This window comes from Eucyclogobius newberryi, unplaced genomic scaffold (genome assembly GCF_026437365.1).
Source record: "Eucyclogobius newberryi isolate DKJ021-1_F unplaced genomic scaffold, fEucNew1.0.hap1 SCAF_8, whole genome shotgun sequence".
NCBI lineage: Eukaryota > Metazoa > Chordata > Actinopteri > Gobiiformes > Gobiidae > Eucyclogobius > Eucyclogobius newberryi.
Window position 1 is genome coordinate 21,119,502 of NW_027316500.1, and position 19,600 is coordinate 21,139,101.

At 37.7% G+C, this 19,600-nt stretch overlaps 1 protein-coding gene across 3 annotated transcripts in view; it reads left to right on the plus strand.

Annotated features, from left to right (window-relative positions):
- Positions 1–19,600, plus strand: part of chrm3a (cholinergic receptor, muscarinic 3a) — a 120,188-nt gene that overhangs the window by 42,570 nt on the left and 58,018 nt on the right. The window lies entirely within an intron of this gene.

Genomic DNA, 19,600 nt, shown 5'->3' on the forward strand with positions numbered 1-19,600 from the left:
CAAAGAAGACAACAACTCCACTGCATCCTAAAATGGAAATGCACTATCGGGCCGTGTCTGCTCAGATCCTAATCATGATGATGTTTATTAATGTGCGGCGTAATTACTGAACCCAGAGCAGAAGCAGATAGTGGGAAAATGTCAGGAAATGCGAGCACAAACAAAGAGCATAGGTACATTTCTTTTATTAAACCAAGGGGGGGTAATCTATAAAACAAGCTGCCCAAAAATGTCATTGGGGCCAGAGCATTAGCGTGACAGGAGGGGGGCTGCACTGTTTCCAAGCAACCACAATGGATATGTGCATAGGATCCATAATTGGAATTTGGTTTTGCGGGGGCTAATTGTCATTTATACCCTAGCAACCGTGTTGAGCACCCTGGTAATTGCAGACATGTAGACGTCCAAATGTTTAAGCGTCAAGTTGGACACAGTTGTCGAGCGTGTCTCAAATCTCACGTAAGTTTGATGTTGCATATGAATGATGATGATGATGATGGTTTTAAATGAACACAAAAGTAACATAACATACTTATGACATCAGCATTCCACAATACCAATGTCCCATATGTAGACATTGCATAGGCTAGCTGCACGTAGAGGCTATGGCTGGTCACGACGCACATGAGTAGAACAAAGGCTTTGAAGCAAGAGACAATTCATCGTTTCATTTGGGTTTGCGGTAACATAAAGTTTGAGATATGGTGGTGTATTTAGATGCGTGGTTGTGTCTGGTGGAGGAGCTCTTCTTAATGGAGAGATAAACCACTTGTGTCATCTCATTTCTTCAAATGTGATTACCTGTCTGGACCAATGCTTTCACTCTCTCTCCTCGGATTCACTTTTATGGGAAGCTCTCAAAATATCAGATTTTTTCATCATTTGTGCAGATGAATTTGATACTGTTTATGTTTAGGGATGTCACACATTTTTATTTTATGATTGTTGTGAGAAATAAACACCACAATTTAACGATTCACGATTGCTGAGAACATGACCAAACAAGAGAGAAATATTGAATTTGTGACCAGTATGACATTGAACTTTTGGTCTATTGATTGCATTAAAAAAAATGTTGCTTCTAAAATGTCACAATTATTATATATTTTTTTTATTTCTTACAACCTAATTGTGACCTGAACTGTTGGCTATGTAATGTACTTTTTGAAAATACTATTAGTGCAAACCTGTGTGTGCCTCTGCTCCTGTGAGTGTACCTGTACAATACCATGTAGCCCATCAAATATGATCATTTTGAATTGTTAAAATACATTGCAAATTAATGTTTATCCCTATTTGGGAACAGTTTTCTTTCTTAAATGAACTCATATTAGTAATTAGCTAAATGTTTCGAACATGAGCAAATGCTTGATAAAAGAGGCCTTTTGTGTCATTCTGGAGAAATGCAGAATGAGAAAAAGTAAATTTACCCCAAAAATGTATTATTGTTATGTACAATCCAAGCAAAATTTTTTTTTCCCCTGAAATAATCAGAAGCCACCCTGTTACTCTACCTCATCTGTGCTGCGTCTCCTCTTTCATTACACGAGCTTGTGCATATTCCTGTGATTACAGGGACAGATCTGCACCTCTGAATTATAAATCATCGAAGACAATGGCAGGCTGAGGCTTTTGTTGTAGCTGTCTACTTTCTTTTTCTGGGGGTAAACCAGCGGCAGTCAGAGCTGGCTAATTGGCTTATTAACATAAATTGCATGAGTCTGTTTCTATCTGATTCATTCATGATGAAAGGTTAGTCTGGCACTTATGTAGAGATACATGTTTTTAGATGCTATGAAAGGGGCATGAGGTGGAGCTAGCAGCACTGCTGTTACATACCAAGAGCATCCCTGATTTGTACTGAACAAAGTATTTGCGCTTTTTGCTGTTGTTCAATGTGTGAAATCAAATGACATTTTTATAGACAATCAACTTACACTTGGTTGCATTATTCATTGTTTGGTTACACATGACACGACAGCAGGAACGACTACTCACAGACCTTTATTTAAATGGCCTAAAATTGCTATTTGACAGCTTTGCCCCAGACTTTTTCTACTTTTCCGCCAGTGTAGTTTAACTTCTAACAAGCTCCTCTCAGTCTCTATTAGAATGTGGCACGGTGCATGCTCATCCCCTCAGTGCGTCGACCCGACTGTCATGAATAATATACAAAGTGTTGTGGAGACTAAAGGTGGGTTACTGTTAAAACTCACAGTCTACTGGGGTATCATTAGACACAGGGCGTCTGTGTGCTAATGTGCTATAAAAATCTATTTGATATCCAGCCAAGCTCTCTTGACTTTATACTTTCAGTTACTCTATAATCTTTGATTAAGTTTGGAAATGTCAATCCTGGCTTTATCTAGCTTTGGAGGAAGTTTGTTTTTACCTATAAATGGTGTTAACACTTGCAGGTTAATGATTGGACTAGTGTCTGTGCTGCAAATAACACTTAAATCTCATATATTCATCATGTGTTTAACCTATATTCTGCAGGGCCATACTAAGGCAGATAAAGGAGATGTTGATATTTCATTTTCCGTTCATTAATTTTGCCTTGGGAATTCGCATCATCTGTCAACTCAGTGGTCTTTTGAAGACTGCTGTTGAAAAGAGTCCTATTGTGAATATTTCAGACCTCAAAAGAATGGATTTGCATTGAGTATTTCTACTGACATTTTGGATATCTGAAGAGCTGAATTTGCTTTTTATTTGCAAATGATATATTCTGAGGTTCTTATTTGTCCAAAACTAATCTTGGCAGCACTGATGAGCTCTCCATGTCAACTCACTAAAGTACTTTAGTGAGTTGTCATTGCTTTCTTTACTCATTTTGTAATGTCAAACATAAGATATGACCATGGTGCAATCAACAGGGAGGCGCCGCCCCCGCTCCTTGATCTGTGCTTTACTGGGACGTAAGTGGCGTAAGACAAGAAGAGGGGAGCGATCAGGGATATGGTGTCCTAAAATGTACACCGTACTGGGGTGTAGAGCTCTGAAGAGGGACAGCAGACCAACTCTAACGTCTATCCTGCTCACAATAAAACAAATGGTGTCAGGACAATCATCTCTGACTCAATGTCAGCAAAACAAAAGAACTGATTGTTGACATCAGGAGACCGCGATAAGAGGGACATCAGCCAATCTACATCAACAATGCTGAGGTTGAGCAGGTCAGCAGCTTCACAGTCCTTGGTGAGCACATTACTGAGGACTTGTCTTGGTCAAAACAGCCTGGCATTTGGAATGAATAGCACCATCTTAACCAAGTTCTACAGGTGCCCCATGGAGAGCTTTCTGACAGGCTGTATGTTAGCATGGTACGGGAACTGCTAGACAATGTTCAGAGAGTTGATGGGTTCTTCTCATTCGGACAGATTTCATTGCACTGTGGATTGTGTTTTTACTTGTTTGTCATCATTTTGTCTATATTTATGTAATACCACAAGTATTACATAAATATAGTATAGTATAGTATAGCGTTGTATATAATAGATAAAGGATCTACAAGTGAGGTGCTGATAAGGTTAAACTATTAATTTGCCACATTTTCCTCTCACAGTTTGATATTGGAAGTTTTTAATATATTATTAGGCAATTAAAGTAGGCCTATACTGTGTTCCTGTTGCATAATTGTTTATCATTGATCAAAACCCTGCAAAACACTCATTGACATTAAAAATAATAATATATTATAATATCTATTGGTAGATCTTTGGTATTTGCTGAATGTAAAATAATATTTTACATTATGTTGTTGTTTTAATTCAACACAATTGTATTGTTAAATCAACTATAACTTTGTTATGCAATACAATTATGTTGTTGTTTTTTTGCATTTGCTAATGTAAAAAAGTTTGGAAACCATATAGCATAAAATACAATAATTATATGTATAAAGAAATACAATATCAATTTTCTTTTCGGCCCATAACTAAGACTAACCATAAAATCGCAATATTTCCCCTCACAATAATCAGAACTCTGAAATGTTATATTGCAACATCCCTACGGGTACATACAGCATAAGTACTAGAATTGTTTTTTAAGATATTAAAATATTGTAAATAGATATTGCTTGACGTTAGTAGACTGTATGCGACTTACATACACATACATATGGGTTTGAATGCAATATTCCAATGCTTGCAGTCAGTCCATCATTCTGGTTACAGTCTTAAACTCATTTCATATGATCATCATGCATCTCATTTGTTTCTAGACAATAGCATCATACAGCGGGATACTTGAGGGGCCAGCTGTGATCCTCTCCTGCCTGTGGGCCAGAGTGTGCGCCCCCTGAGAATAGTCTGAAGATATCGCCACTGTTAATGTTACTACAGAGAAAAACAGCCCTGTTGCGTCGGCGCACAGCTGTGACATTCATGACTTTCTGTTCTCCCATGGGTGCCCTGAGGTGCTGTCACCCAGGCAGACTGGCAGGGCTCCAGCTCCATGCAGCTTCCATTGAGGTGTACACATGCACATATGCTGTGTGGTAATGACATCTTTTCATGTTGAGAGCACATGTCAGTGAAACGCGTGTCATCATTATGTCCAGGTTTTGGTCCGTAATGTTTGTCCCCTGACACATTTACAGGCAACAGTGAAATGTTGACATTATATCATCAAAATTAGCTGATATATATCATTTGATCAGTCGTTGCATTTTTGTCTAATCACATGGGACTATTTGATTTTTGGTCTTTCCCTCCTTTGGACAATCACCTGACTGTTGAACCAGAAACAGCAACACTTAAATCAAATGTTTTTTCAAGAATTAATTGCCATATTTGAGGGGAAAAAAGCTTGACGACCTTGTTTAATTCTGGTTTAGCCCTGGATTTGTGCTTTAACCTGATGCTAATGGTTACACCTGGCCTGGTCAGAATTGAAAACTTCTGATTTATTTCTTAATCCTGATATAGACCTGCTTTAATCCAGGATTTGTCCTGATGTAGAATTATTTCAATACAGCAATTATGACTGGTTTATGAGTTATTTAATAGTGTAACAAAAATACAAAGCTCATGACATCGACATAAAACTGAATGCGATAGGTGTTAAAATATTTTACATATCATATATGTTGCTGTTGGGGTTTAAATCTCATCCCTGCCTTTCAACAACAGCTCCAAACACCACTGTGTGAATGGAAATCATCTGTCTCTTCTTGTCTTTTCTACTCCCCTGTAATGCCATGTGCCTATGGTGTCCCTGCTTCCTCATGTCACAGCTCTTATTGTAGCTCTGAGCTGCATCTTTTAAATGTAATTCTGCCTCTGTGTCCTTCATTCACAGCTGGAAGTTACATAAGGTTGCCTCAAAGTGATTTCAGGAGCAAAAACAAATGAAACTCTAAATTGAAATAGTCCTCCAGGACTTTGCTGTACCGATAGTACAGACTTTATGTCTGAGGCACAAACTTAGTATTGCATTTTGTAATGAGAGCGGCACAGTATCTCAACATCTCCCTCACTTATCTGCAAATCATAATCCATGTAAAAGCATCTCAACCGTTTTTCTTTAATCCTGTCTTAATTAACCTTTATATAAAATAAGGAACGTCAGATAAGTATATTTTACTGATGCAAAGACTTGTTAGACAGGACAACTATAGCGTGAAAAGGCCTCTCGTCTTCAGGGGAGAGACATTACATTTTATTTTTTGTTTTTTTAAATATTTTTTCTGTCCATTTCAAAATTGAAACTTCCATTTTCTGTATGTCAGTTGTGTCAGTCCAGTTCTTAATTGTCCTCCAGAAGTTTGTTTTATTGTGTCCATGGCGCGGGTTTTGAGACCCAAATACATAGTTCTGAATTGAGTTGGATGGTGGAGTCAAAAACAGCCTGCAGTGCATTGTTCATTTCTGTCCAATATTTTTGTGCAACGCTACAACACTTATTTGTTGTGTACATCTCAGATTTTGTCTCTTGAGAACCACTTTACCACCACTTTATTTGCCCTTTGCATCCAGAATACACACATCTCACTGACTTTACGAAGAGAGCCTCTGGTCCCCATTTCCCCGTGACGTCTCGAGCAAAACATCCCTCTCCTCAGATTAAGAGATTAAGTTTATCTGAGGTCATATATTTTGCCTTTTTCCCCCTCATAAATCACCATATTTGATATGGACCATGCACGTCCCTGTTGGCTAATCCATCTGTCAAACATGGCCATCTGAACTCCCAGAGATGAATGCAGTGACCAGATTTATATTGAGCTGTATGAAAATATCAGTCTGAACCTTCCAGGTAGATTGTCATGTCATTTCAAAGGAGTTACAAGCCTGAACCTGATCATTCTATTTGAATGTTTATAGACAGCCCTGGTATATCACATAATGTTTTCATGATGAGCATCTCTGCAGTGTAAAGACCTCAGCTCAGTCTAACCATTGGAGATAACACGATGGCACTAGAGTATTTGTCTTCCCTCCTCTCTCCCTCCCTGAACTAGACTGCTGTGTTTTATGGTTCTTCCAGAACACACAGTTCCATACCTGCTCCAGACAGAGTCCAGATGTTTTGGCCTGTCTTTTCTCTATGGCATAAATACACTTTTATGTGCTGGTGTTTCCTCACTCCTCAGATAGGATTGTTGTTTCTTCTGATGTGAATGCATCATTGAAGATGAAGTCTTGTCCAGGCATGAAATATTCCATATATTTCAGCTCTCACAAAATAGTAAAGCCCTAAAGCAGTCAGGTTGGAGTGTGAGCAAGTTTCCACAGTAAAATGCTAATGAAAAGACTTAATTAAGTTAGTTTGCTTCACAACCAATCACTCTGAACCAATTTAAAACAAACAAAACAACACAAACTAACAGTACTAACTAAAATACCCTGAAATAAATGTGGAACACGTCCTTTTTAAGTCCCAAGTATGTTGTAATCAGAAGATTTCGTTTACTAGCTCTGAATAGAAGTGTCACACTAAACCTGTTGTTGTAGCACTTAAAGTTAGTGTCTGGAACACAATGCGAGCTGGCCCCAGCGAGGAGTGAGACTGCCAGACTTCAGCTTTCATTTCTCCCAAAATAAATATACTTCTCTCCTTTTTGCATTTGTTTTATGATAAATGTTTTGATATTCGCAGATTCTGTCATCATTTATTGTTTGTGTTTCTAACTTTTGAAATGGCTTTTTTGTTCCACAAAAACTTTTACTAAACAACACATTAGTTCAAATAGTGTTTAAAACAATGGCCAAAGAAATGCAGGTGGTCAATTAATAACACTTGGGTTAGAACTATTGAGGGGGAGATAATTAAATGGATTGTGCTAAATGGCCTTAAAGCAGATTCCAGCATAATTTGCATTTAAGAGTCCCAATCTTCAGACTTAACTCTCTGCTCAGCCACATTCAAGTCTCCACCTTTAAGCAGCAATTAAGATTCAAGGTCGAAATTAAAGTTATTGTCCTTTTATGACACATTTTTCGGCTAGGCATGTTTTGAATAATGACGAGATAAACAACACCACAACATGAGTAATGAATTGGACAAGAAGTACAAGGTAACGGGAAATCATTAATGCACATGTGTAAGCAGCAGAGTCAGACGGCTCTTACTCATCAGTGAAAGTGAAAAGGACATTCTGTCATGTCCTCCAAAGTGCACCTGTCATGTCAACAACATATTCTACAAAGACACCACAAAATAACAGAACGGGATGCGTGAGAAATATCGCTTCCAATATTGGTATTGGTGATATCGGCTTTCTCAGATATCAGTCCGATATTTGGCACCGGTATTTGTCTTTTTGAACAGACTAATGAGGAAAAAATGAAAATAAAAGAGCAATTAGCCTAAATAAATATGACTGTATGTTTACACAATAATGCAACTAATTATTTTTTATATCCCAGAAAAATACGTGTTTATGTAATAATTTAATAATATTTTGAATTAGTTATGTGTAAAGTTGATTAGTAAACATTAAAAAGGCTTTACATAAATGTGTACTAGTCTTTGCAAATATCGGTTATTGACCACAGCAGCAGGACACATAATGGGTATTATTATAAACTAAAAAAAAATCATATATATGTATATATCCCTAATATTCTGGTGTATTATGGAGAAAAAACTGCAGTATTTATTCAAGGGGGAATGTGTGTTTTGCATACAGTTCAATGCTTTTCCTTAGTATTACACAGTACTAATCCTATCATTGTTTTGCATGATTTAAAATCAAATTGAAACCAAGCAGTTTCTTGTTAGTTAAAAAATTCAGTGCAGCCAAAGTTTAAGTGATCTAATGTGTTAAAGTTAAATTATGCAAACGAAAAGGATCAAAAAGGAAAATACATGAAAATCTCCAAGTTTGACATTTAAAAAATGCCAAATTACCTTAGTATTTCGTGTGTGCATATTTGGTTAAAATTCTACTCCCTAAGAAATAGTGTGAATAAAATAGTTTGATAGTAAAATACATTTAAATAAATATGTATAATGGTCCATATAGTGTACCCGCCCAAGACCTAAAGTCACTGGGATAGGCTCCAGTCACCCACGGCCACTAACGGGAACGAGCGGTAGAAAACAAATGAATAAATAGATGAATAATTTAGTAAAAATATTGTTTACTAATACAGGGCATTAATTTCAAGGTTTCACAATGTACAATAGAAGTATTTCCACAATTTGTTCCTGAATATTGCATTAGGAAAAGCTAATTATCTATTCAATCACTAGTGGTGACCTTTCATAGTTTAATTGCTGTGCGCTCTAAGGCACAGCTCTTCAGAGAATAGTCTTGTGTTTTTTTTTAAAGTTATCTTTAGATCAATCAATAAAAACATGGACTTAGTTTTGCTTAATGTGACAAATCCATAGAGTTTATGACTCTAGTGTTAAATAGATAGAAATGTTAAGATGCTAAATGCTATTTCTTTTGACATTTTGCAGGTGATGCAGCAACATGGCAGACTTAAACTTAACCTTAAGATCTTAACAATTTGCTTTTTGACGTTGGATCCCGAGCGCTATACTTCAAGGTTTTCTTCTGTCCAACCACAGCATCATCATCCAAGAGTGATGATCCAAGACAATTCATTCTAATTTTGATTTCAAAAGCTCCGCAGTGACACAAGTGCACTTACAGCACACTTGCACGCACAGGCTGAAGAGCAACACACTTAGATCATAATTTTCAATACGAGACATCCTACTTGCAAGTCTCTCAATTACCTTCCTTGCTTACCTTGAAGTTTACTCAACCTCTGTGGAATCCAACTTTGTGAAGCTTTAAAAGAAGTCGCTCCTTTCTTTGCGCTTGATAAATCCATATCTTCAGATCTGTAACATTAGAGAGACAAATTCATGCACATTTACCAAACCCACGGACAAACTGATCGAGGCCTCTTCAGACTTCTAAGCTAGAGTGCTAATTTTTCAATGCGCATTTCTAACCAATGTTCCGTTTCATCCAAATCCAAACACTTTTGTACTTGAATTATGTGCGAGTCTAGCCGGCGTCACAAGCCAGCAAGTACGTTCATTATGTCAACCTTCTATTCAAAAACGCCGTGTTTATTGAGGCTGCGCTGGGGAATCCTTATTGCGCGATGCCGGCCTTGAGACAAACAGATCTTCCCTTATCTCGCAAAGCAGGATCCTCTTCATTTGTTTGTTGTCAGACATTACCTCCGTCCATCTTTCCAGCCTCTGCCGCCCGCTGTCTAATTTCTTGACTCGGCCCATTTCTTTCTCGGTACATTTCTCCTTCGCTAGGCCATCCATTACCGTCGGCCTCGTGTCGCCGGGAAGGGAGGGAAGAGGCTCGTGCACGGCAGAATTCTGTGATATGGCTTTGTGAGATAAAGAGTGTCCATAGAACCGAGCGTCCACCAGGGAGCTTATTGATCCTGAACATGTGGTGAACATGTGGAGTGGGTGAAAGGGGCTTCGGGGGATGACAAATCGAGGATGTTCAATGCAATATGAAACTATTTAAGCTTCTGTGTTGGACTGAAAAGAAAATTTAACATGCATTTGTTGAAAAATCGCAACAAATCTACAACAGTGGATGAAGGAAACGTCAATGGCATTTACAGTATTGTTCTCTTTTGTCTGTTGAATGTGTGTAATTTTTGCCCTTTTCCTTCTCTTCCTGCCTGTAACAGATGGTAACACTGGCAAATGACTGTATGTTGATCGGTTATGGCTTAAACAGAACAGAAGTGAAAATAAATTGTTTGTGAGTTAGAGAAAATTGAGACTGAATACAAATCTGATGTTTTGGGGTACATCAGGGGTAATTTGAGGATGATAAGAGAACCTTTATTTGTCCCACAACGACACAATTCCAGGGCAGATCAAGAATAAAAACAACACGATATTTACAAAAATAGACTTAAATCGAACACACTGTGAAGGTAGAATAGGAAAATACATAGTGGATATGACCCTGGTTGTGTGGACAGAATTATTAGCATGTAAAAAGCAGGTAAAGTGACATAACATTATTTTAAACACTAAGTAGCCATGATTTGGGATTTGTGGTTGATTTATTTCTTGCCTTACTTAATCTTTGACCATTTCTTTTGTGTAATCTCCTCACCAAAAATGGGCGAAAGGACAAATTGCACGGACCACGATATGAATGTGTTGATGCCGGTTCACAGAGGCTAACACTACCTCTCCTTTGAGAAACAATGGTGGCACAAGCACGTGCTCCTTTGGGTGCAGGTGGTTGTGATGACAGATGACAATTAACAACAACAATGATTTATTAGGCGCTTGTATCGTGTGTATTTACCGGTATGATGTATTTTTGTACCACTAACATTTGGTCCCTTTCCAACTTTAGCTCACGTCGGCGTCGAGCTGTCTTCCGAAGATGTGAATTGATGATTCTGGCTTTAATTAGTATAGCCTGTTTTAGTGATATCAGCAATTCTTTACAGGCTATGCTAATCTGTGCCAGAATCAGCAATGCAATTGGTGAAAGGACTCTTTTCCTCTTCCACAACGAAAGCCTTTTATTGCATTGGTATTTCCGAACCTCTTATGGAATCAACGCTGCAAAGTCTCAAATTTACTGTCAATTGTTTGTTTTCATTTTTTTTCCCCACTCACTTGTTCGCTTTGTCATTGAGACCCTTCAATGACAATTACACCACAGAAAAATGCCAATGCGGCAATCAAGCGCCTTTTCCAGGGAACGGAGCACAGCCGCTCGATGAGTTGAAATGTCAACAATGATGTCAGTTCCCTCATCATCTCCTCGCTTTCTCGTTTCACCTCTGTTGTGTCGGGTATTGTTTATCGTTAAAGAGAAAAACTACAACCCTTTTCACCGGTTGGCCCCCGCCTCCATCCCGCGGGTGTGCTGTTCATTAACCTGCCGTGTCAATAGGACCTCACCTCCGGGCACTTAATTTAGCGCCGCTCCAGTCCTTAAAGAAAAGCCATTATCTCTGCCAGAGTTAATTCAACCTCTATAGTGATAAAAGTCTGACATTTCGTCTTTGCGCTGACACATACGGAGATCACATCCCTCGTGGAAATGCAGAATAATCCTCCGTTCTATTGATTTGTCAGGATTAAAACATAATCTACTTTAAGGGTCTTAGCCTTGACGTTTAAGAAAATATATCCTAATTGTGTGTATGTCTGTCACCAAGCAGAAGTGTACGTCATTTCACTCTTCATTTTATAGTTGGGGTTAAATCGAATGTGAAGGTAAAATGATGGCAAACTGAACAGGTGAGTACAAAGATGTAAATAATACAAACTTCTGTGGATTAGGTGCACTTCAATTGCACTGATGCTGCTGAAACTCTACTGAACGGACCAGATCAGCGTTCCAGAAGTGTAGCACGCATCCATAGCAACATTGTCACATCTCACTATTGAAAATGTAATTATTACGGTTATCATTGGTTCTCTGGGGAGCTTTCATTCATATGCAATGGTTTGATTCATGTCTGGTGGCGATTGTAACCATCAAAACTTGTGGTGGAAAGTAGTGACGTAGAGAAGTAAAAGTACTGAAGTAAAATCTTTAGGTATCTATATTTCACTTTTTTTTTTTTTTTTCGTTTTTACTGTCGATACTGTTTACTTTTACTCCACTATATTTAAAAGCATGTATCTGTACTTTCTATTTCAAAACATTTTTCAATTGGAAGCAGAAGTAAAAAGTACTTTTCATACTCATGGTGACATCCTGAAGCTCAAAGCATATTATGCTTTGAGCTTTGAGCAAACAGAAATATAAACCACTAAAATGTGGAAATTCATTCAAATTGTTATTGTTTATCAAAATAACCAAATTTACCATGTTAACAGTTCTAACAATCTGTCTGATATACTTGTACTTTTAACTCAAATTGGGCACTTTAAAACGTTTAGTCGATTATACTTTTACTTAAGTATTAATATTGAGTACGTCTTCCACCACTGATCAAAACCAGTGCATCGGATTTTGTCACACTTAAACTTAAAGACATGAAGAAAATGGCAAATTCCAGTTTCTGTTCCCTCATGAATAGCACCGTTCAGAGCTCCAGTGGCACTGCAGCGTCTCTCACATATCCAGGTAAACTGCAGATGCCGCTGGGGGAATAGCTTCTGCTGTGCTCTGTTTGATTGGCAGGGGAGTAAATGGCAGTCGCATCTGCAGGCATCAGCTCCAGAGCCTGATCTAAAATGCAGACAGGAGCGCGCAGTGGTGGAGATGGACAGACCAACACATTTGCACGTTGTAGAAACACACAAAGCCTCACAAACCCTGCAGCCATGTTTGTCTGAAGCCACAAAATCAAATCACCTTAGAAATGCCCTCATTTATTTGAAGCCTTAGACATCTTTAAGGGAATTCCCAATTTTACTACTACAAAAGTAACACCGTTTACCAGTTTGGAGCAGGAACCAATTTATTTTTGTTGCTTTTTTTTTTTTTTTAATCTCATTTTCTCTCAGAGCGTCAACCTATTTCCTATTTTCCTACCAAGCTGAAAATGAAAAAAGCCTCCATAGTTTGGCTAAATTGTTTCTTCCAAGATGCAAAACTTAACAGGAAAATTAGATGGTGATACTGACTTGAATCCTGCCCCTTTTTTAGCTTAACATGTGCATTAAGAACATGCTAATACGTGATGGATTTTCCCAAGATCCACTTTGATAGCAATAGCAATTAGCTCGCATTGGTTAAGACTCCATCCATCTTGGACAGTTGTGCTTAAAGCCCCGTAATGTGGCTGTTTAACCCGGAGTCAGCCTGCACAGAAAGCCAATGATTGCATTAGGCGTCCCTCCCCTTTACATCAACATGAGCCTAATAAACTTAATGTACTTAATTATCTATTCCCCAGCCAGGAGTTTTACACAAACTCTGCCTGCCTTTCACTCCATTTATCACCGCAATAGAAATAAAGCGGAGGTTTTTCTAATTATGTTAATCAAAGCATGATTAGAGTTATTATTTCATTACTGAGGACGGGAATATGGAAGGAGTTTAAACATTTATCATCAGCTGGAGGCAGATGGATGACGCCTCACTGTCTGGACACGCCCTCTCCTGTCTACGGTGTCATGTAAAATCAATCCTCATAATGTCACTGGAAACTACTGTGTTGGCAAAATGGTCTCGCCTCATAAGTTATTAAACAATTCTGAAAATACATTTAAATTGATCCACGGGCCAGCTTATCCGGTCATTAAAATTTGAGGTGAGACACGGCAGGTGAAGAGGACAAAAAATCTTAAATTTAGAGATGTCAGTTGGAAAAGTTTTCTGTGGTTTACTTGTATAAATGAGACAAAAAAAAAAGTAAAATAAGAACAAAACAAATTATTAGAAGATTTCCTTCGTACCAATATGACGTTTTATGTGTAGAAATGGCTAAATTGCAAATATTTGGGACTTTTGACTCTGAAAAATGTTAGATTATATATATATATATATATATATATATATATATATATATATATATATATATATATATGTGTGTGTAATTATTGTTTTTACGTAACCAAGATTTAATGAAGATTGGTGTATAAAAATTTTTGCCTTATTAATTAAAATATTTCTAAATCTAACAAAACTCTCTTTGACGTTACAACATAATATATTAAATTAAATACTACAAAAATGCAGATTGGACAGTTTAGTTTCCAGATTAAAATTTACTGAGAAAATCATACTAACCATAAGACAATTGAAAAGGTGACTGATTTATGCATTTTAGAATCTTTGAAGGTTTCCCAATGTAATTGTACACAATAAATAAACACATATAGTAAAATAAATTGCACATTGCCATAAACATGATTTATACATGCAACAGAATAAAAAGCATCTCCTCACATTCTGGCTAATACGTGCCACTTATGGAGATGGGAGAAAGTGCAGGGGTCGAAGCAGGAAGTACTCGTCATAATGCGTTCATTGACTGGACTCGTTTGGAGGCATAAATTGGCCCGAGCTGTTGACGTATACTGCAGCTGTGAGTTTGGGGCCCGTCCAGAGGCTCTCACCGTCTGTAGAGTCACTGCCAAAACCTGTGCTTTTGGCCAAAAAAATAAATTCAACCTGACTTATCTATTTTCAACAGTCCACTGTCCAAAATTAAATATGAAACACGCTGCTCAAAGTGCACACCTGCTTTTGTGATTGTGCCATGTAAACTTTTGTTCTAATTTTGGAAATCACACAAATAATAATTCATCATTAAAAGTATCGTAAACATGAATACGATTCCTTAAAGGTGCAGGTCTGTGGAGTGGGAGGGTCTGCCACTTATCTACATGTTAGTGCTCTGCCTGGAATGTTCCAAAGTAGGTTATAAACATATCTATTTCCATGACGACAAGCAGATGATGCCACCAGGGCAGATCTGTGGAGAGGCAAGTCCACTCTAGGGATGGCAAGGATATTTGGTTAAACGATAATCATGATTATTCAGGTCAAAATACATGTACGCGTAAGAGGTAAAAAATAGTAATTGTGCTCATTTTAGAAGCAAATTAAGTTTTACATTCAAATACTTAGTCGAAAAAAGTAAGTTACAAAATTGAGGAATAGTAATGTTAGACAATGAGAATAAAAGACAGATTTCTCTTTTGTTTGGTCATGCTCATGAAAAAAATTATCATAAAACTAACATTTTATTATTGCGACAACCCTATTTCACCCACCAATGTTTTTCAAAGATTTTTTTAAAAGCAGTTTAAACACCCTTATTTTAAGAAGTGCTAAATTGATAAGATTATTTCCTTAGTGGCTTTTACTGTTAAAAATCCCCATGGTCCGTCTGATTACTCACATCAGAATTTGTGGTCATTTAAATCATCTTAAACGTCCAGAAGTCAGTAATAAATAATCAGATTGTTGTGTGCATGCAAACATAGCTACTTAACGTTTCAGGCAGAGCACTGATCTTGTCTCCACGGCATCAGAGACACACTGCACCTTTAACTGTTCAAATTGATTTATAATTGATTTATGTAAAGTCATAACCGTACTCGTATGTCCTTTTGGCCGAAAATACAACGGTTGCAAAAGGTCGACATATCCGTAATGATCTCCATGGAGACCTTCTTTTTGACAGGCACTTGTCTGCGCTAACTTTTATTCTCCGTTTGACCCAGTGGACATAAGCTTATTGACTTCTGCCCATCACTGAAGCCAAGTAAAGAGCAGATGCCTCGTGGAGTCACCAATTTCCACTTCTAACTTCCGACTTCTCAGTTAATTCCACTCTTGACCGTCTCTTTCCACACACGATATGCATGGGATGTGTTAGAGGGACTACTTTATGACACGCTGATGCTGGGAAGTTGTAATCGCTCGCTCTTCCAAATATTTGTTAAGGAGCTCTGACGGAGGCCTTTGTATCAGCAAGTAAACTATGAAGCAAGTTACATTTTCACATTTCATTTGCAGTAAGTCGAGACGTGATAGGTCATCTTTGTAGCTAATGTGCAGAGGACTTATACACGCAAGACCTGGATCTACTTTTTTAGAACTTTCAAGTAGCAAGTAACAGTAGTTGATAAGTAATATTTAGTTGTAGCAGTGGTAGAGTAGAAGTAATAGCAGGAAGGTAAGTGTGACTTGAGCGATGCCACTTGAAACTAAACTAAACTCGAAACTAAATTAAACTAAACTAGATCAGGACTGAACAATGACGTGAAGAGGACCAAACCAAGTCCACATCAGACTAGATTTAGGACCAAACAATGACATTTGTGAACACCCTGAATGCACTGATCATACTTTGTGTTTGTTTTGTAAAAAGAAATAAACTGAAATAAATTATCCCATTTAAATGCAATTGAATATCATTTGAAATAGGAGGATCTACAACTAACAAAATAACTAGACAAATTAGGAAGAACAAACAATGATTTTCTTATTCTGATAATGGGTACAATACAATTTCACTTGCAATTATGAGGTTTCAATGTGATTTTATTAAGCCACTGTTGCTCTGAGCATGATCATGATGTGTCATGTTGAAATGGACATATTAATCACCTTTGTTTTTCCTGGAGCTTAGAAGAAAGATGAGAAAAGTGTCATTTTCAAAAGATGATTAATTTCCACGGAGATTCACTTTTTAACACTCATGTAACATTCAAGGATGACTTCTTTTCCTCTATCAGGATGAGTGATGTGTAGACATGGCAGCGATCATAATATGGAGCCATAATTCACCTCTTTCTCTGCAGAGACTGTGAGGACTTGTTCTGTTCCGTTTTCCTTTAGAGAAGTTTCCCCCCAGATTGGAAACGAAGTCAGTTCAAATGACCCTTTAATGTACGACTCACTAAACTCCTCTTTTGCTCATTTACTTGCAGAAGCTCAACGTTGTGGTAAAGTTAAATTGTACGCCCAGTGAGATGTCGGCTTTTTACCGTCTCACTTCACCCAGCTGCCCCATTATCCTTCATTAGTTCAAACGCTTTTATTGTTTTATTCTACCACGTTTCAATTAAAGCAACAAATGATGCAATCTGAAAAGGACCGGAAAGGTTTGAACATGGAATTATTCTTTGCTTCAGTTGGTTGGTTGCATCTCAAAATACCTCTATCTATTATTGAGAAATGGCAGCTGGTTAAGGGAGAAATACGGTATATTTTTGGTTCTCTGCACCGATCATGCTTTTTGAATTTCCCTTCCTTGCCTGTCTGCCTGCCTTTCCCCGAGTTCCACCAGGCGCAGTTGCATGGTCTATTTAACCTCAAATAACCCCATCCCGACACACTATATTCATAAGGCTAGCAGATGGCACATACAGTAGTACCCGATCACCATTCTGCAGCGCTGCCATTGGTCAGTATCCAATTGACATGGAACCCTGCAACGAGAGGCCAATAAAGGCTGTTCAGACCAAAGGAGAGCTGCTTTTGTTCTGCTTTTGTTCTTTGGGAATGAGTGGAGGGACTTTTGACTAGCTCAGCCATGAATTTTGAAGGCTGTGAAGTTGCTACATGCACGAAGCATAAAAGATTCAGGTGAATGAAGCCCGAAAGGATTCGCTGCACTGCAGTGACCTCACAGTACGGGGCGCTGACAGGTCGAATGTGCTTCGGGTGCAGAGCTAGTTAGGCCATTATACAATACAGTTTATACAAATGGGGATGTGTGCAATGGAAAAGTAACACAAGAATGGTTAATGGACCACTTTCAAGATTGTAACATTTAAACAATTGTGCCTTACACATTCGGATTTATAGCACTCAGTGGATTGGAACAATTTGAGTTCATATATGGCAATTTGAGTTCATATAAAGCTGTATGAAACATGTGACGTTACACAAGCAATGTTTATTATCGTTTGACTGTTACTATATTAAACCGATCAATATTCTATGTTTGACTCCCAATAGCTCCCCAGGGGTGCTCGTGGCAATTTGCATGTCCTTCCCGTGTTACCGTGGGTTCTCCGGCTTCCTGTAAAACTGGAACTGTAAATTGCCCCTAATGAATGTGAGAGTGAAAGGTTGTCTTTGTATCACTGTCTCTGTGTTAACCCTGCGACGAGACACAAAGTCACTGGCTCCTGTGACCTGCGACCCCTGACGGGAACAAGCAGCAGAAAATGAATGAATGAAATAAAATATATATTACTATGTTATGGGTAGGGATGTCAAGATTATGTATTTGGTTAATCGTCATAATACAATTGTACAATCTAAAATATTATAATCTTACCATTTTAGAAGCAAAAATAAGTTATTTTGGTGCAATCTAAAAAGTAAACCTAAAGATTTGTGTCAACGTATGTATGATATGAACGCATTAACCTTTCATAAAGCTGGTCACACGCATTTGAATGTAGTATTTTAGTGTTCTTTTACAGTTGTCTGGTCATGTCAAGAATTGTTAATAAATGCTAAACTGTTTATTGTTTTTTAACTCAAAAGAAAATCTGATATTGTGACATTCCTAGTTTTAGGCAATGTGATATTCTCCATTACTTTTTGAAGGCATTTTTTTCTCTTTTGTTAATACTTTAATCAGTCAGTGGCATGTTTTGCACTTTCAAATGAGTATGACAGAAAAGAAGTGATCTCTCTGCTCTGTCTGATGAATCTAAGCGGTACCTGCTCTGAATATCTGCTTCCTTGCTGTGTTCTGAACTGACCTGTGAGTAATTGTGGAAAAACACTCACTAATGACCTGGAAAATTGTGACGGGAAAAAAGTGTGACTCCTGAAGTTTGGTAATGCTCTGCCAAGTCTTACGGTCTCCTGCTAGATACTCATTAGTGCACCAAATGAGTATTAATCTGCCGCCAGTGACTGCAAATGCGCTGTTTACCCTTGTTTGGGAATGGTTTAGTTCTGGCTGCCGGGCCCAGCTGCTTCGAGGACTCCTTCTGAACTGAAAGCCGAAATAAATGCCTGTGGTTTACGTTGGGAGATGGATGTAATAGGGTTTGAGAGCCAGCGCATACATATCAGACGGGGAGAATATATGAGAACGGACCGGTGCGCTCTGTATTTTGGATTTATTCATAGTTTGAAAAGAGTGGGAAAGTGCTTCTTTGTGAGAATCCTATTGTTCTCAGAAAAACCTATGCATTTCATGAAATGAAGAAGGGGAAGTTTAATGGTGTTTCATTTTTAATAAGAGCTAGATTACAAACCCCTTCCAAGGCTTATGCCATATCTTGCAACCCTGATATTTATTGCCTGGACCAATAATAAACTAGGCATAATCCAGTCGAGGGTAGATGCTGTGAGACACTGTTGTCTTCAAACTGCTCAACTCTGAGCTGTAAATATATATATATATATATATATATATATATATATATATATATATATATATATATATATATATATATATATATACAGCACATAAAAAATAAACAGCACATAACATGATAAACAGCACATAACATGCATTAACAGCACAAAAACAACACATAACATGATAAACAGCACATAAACAGCACATAACATGCATAAACAGCACATAACATGATAAACAGCACATAAACAGCACATAACATGATAAACAGCACATAACATGCATTAACAGCACAAAAACAACACATACCATGATAAACAGCACATAAACAGCACATAACATGCATAAACAGCACATAACATGATAAACAGCACATA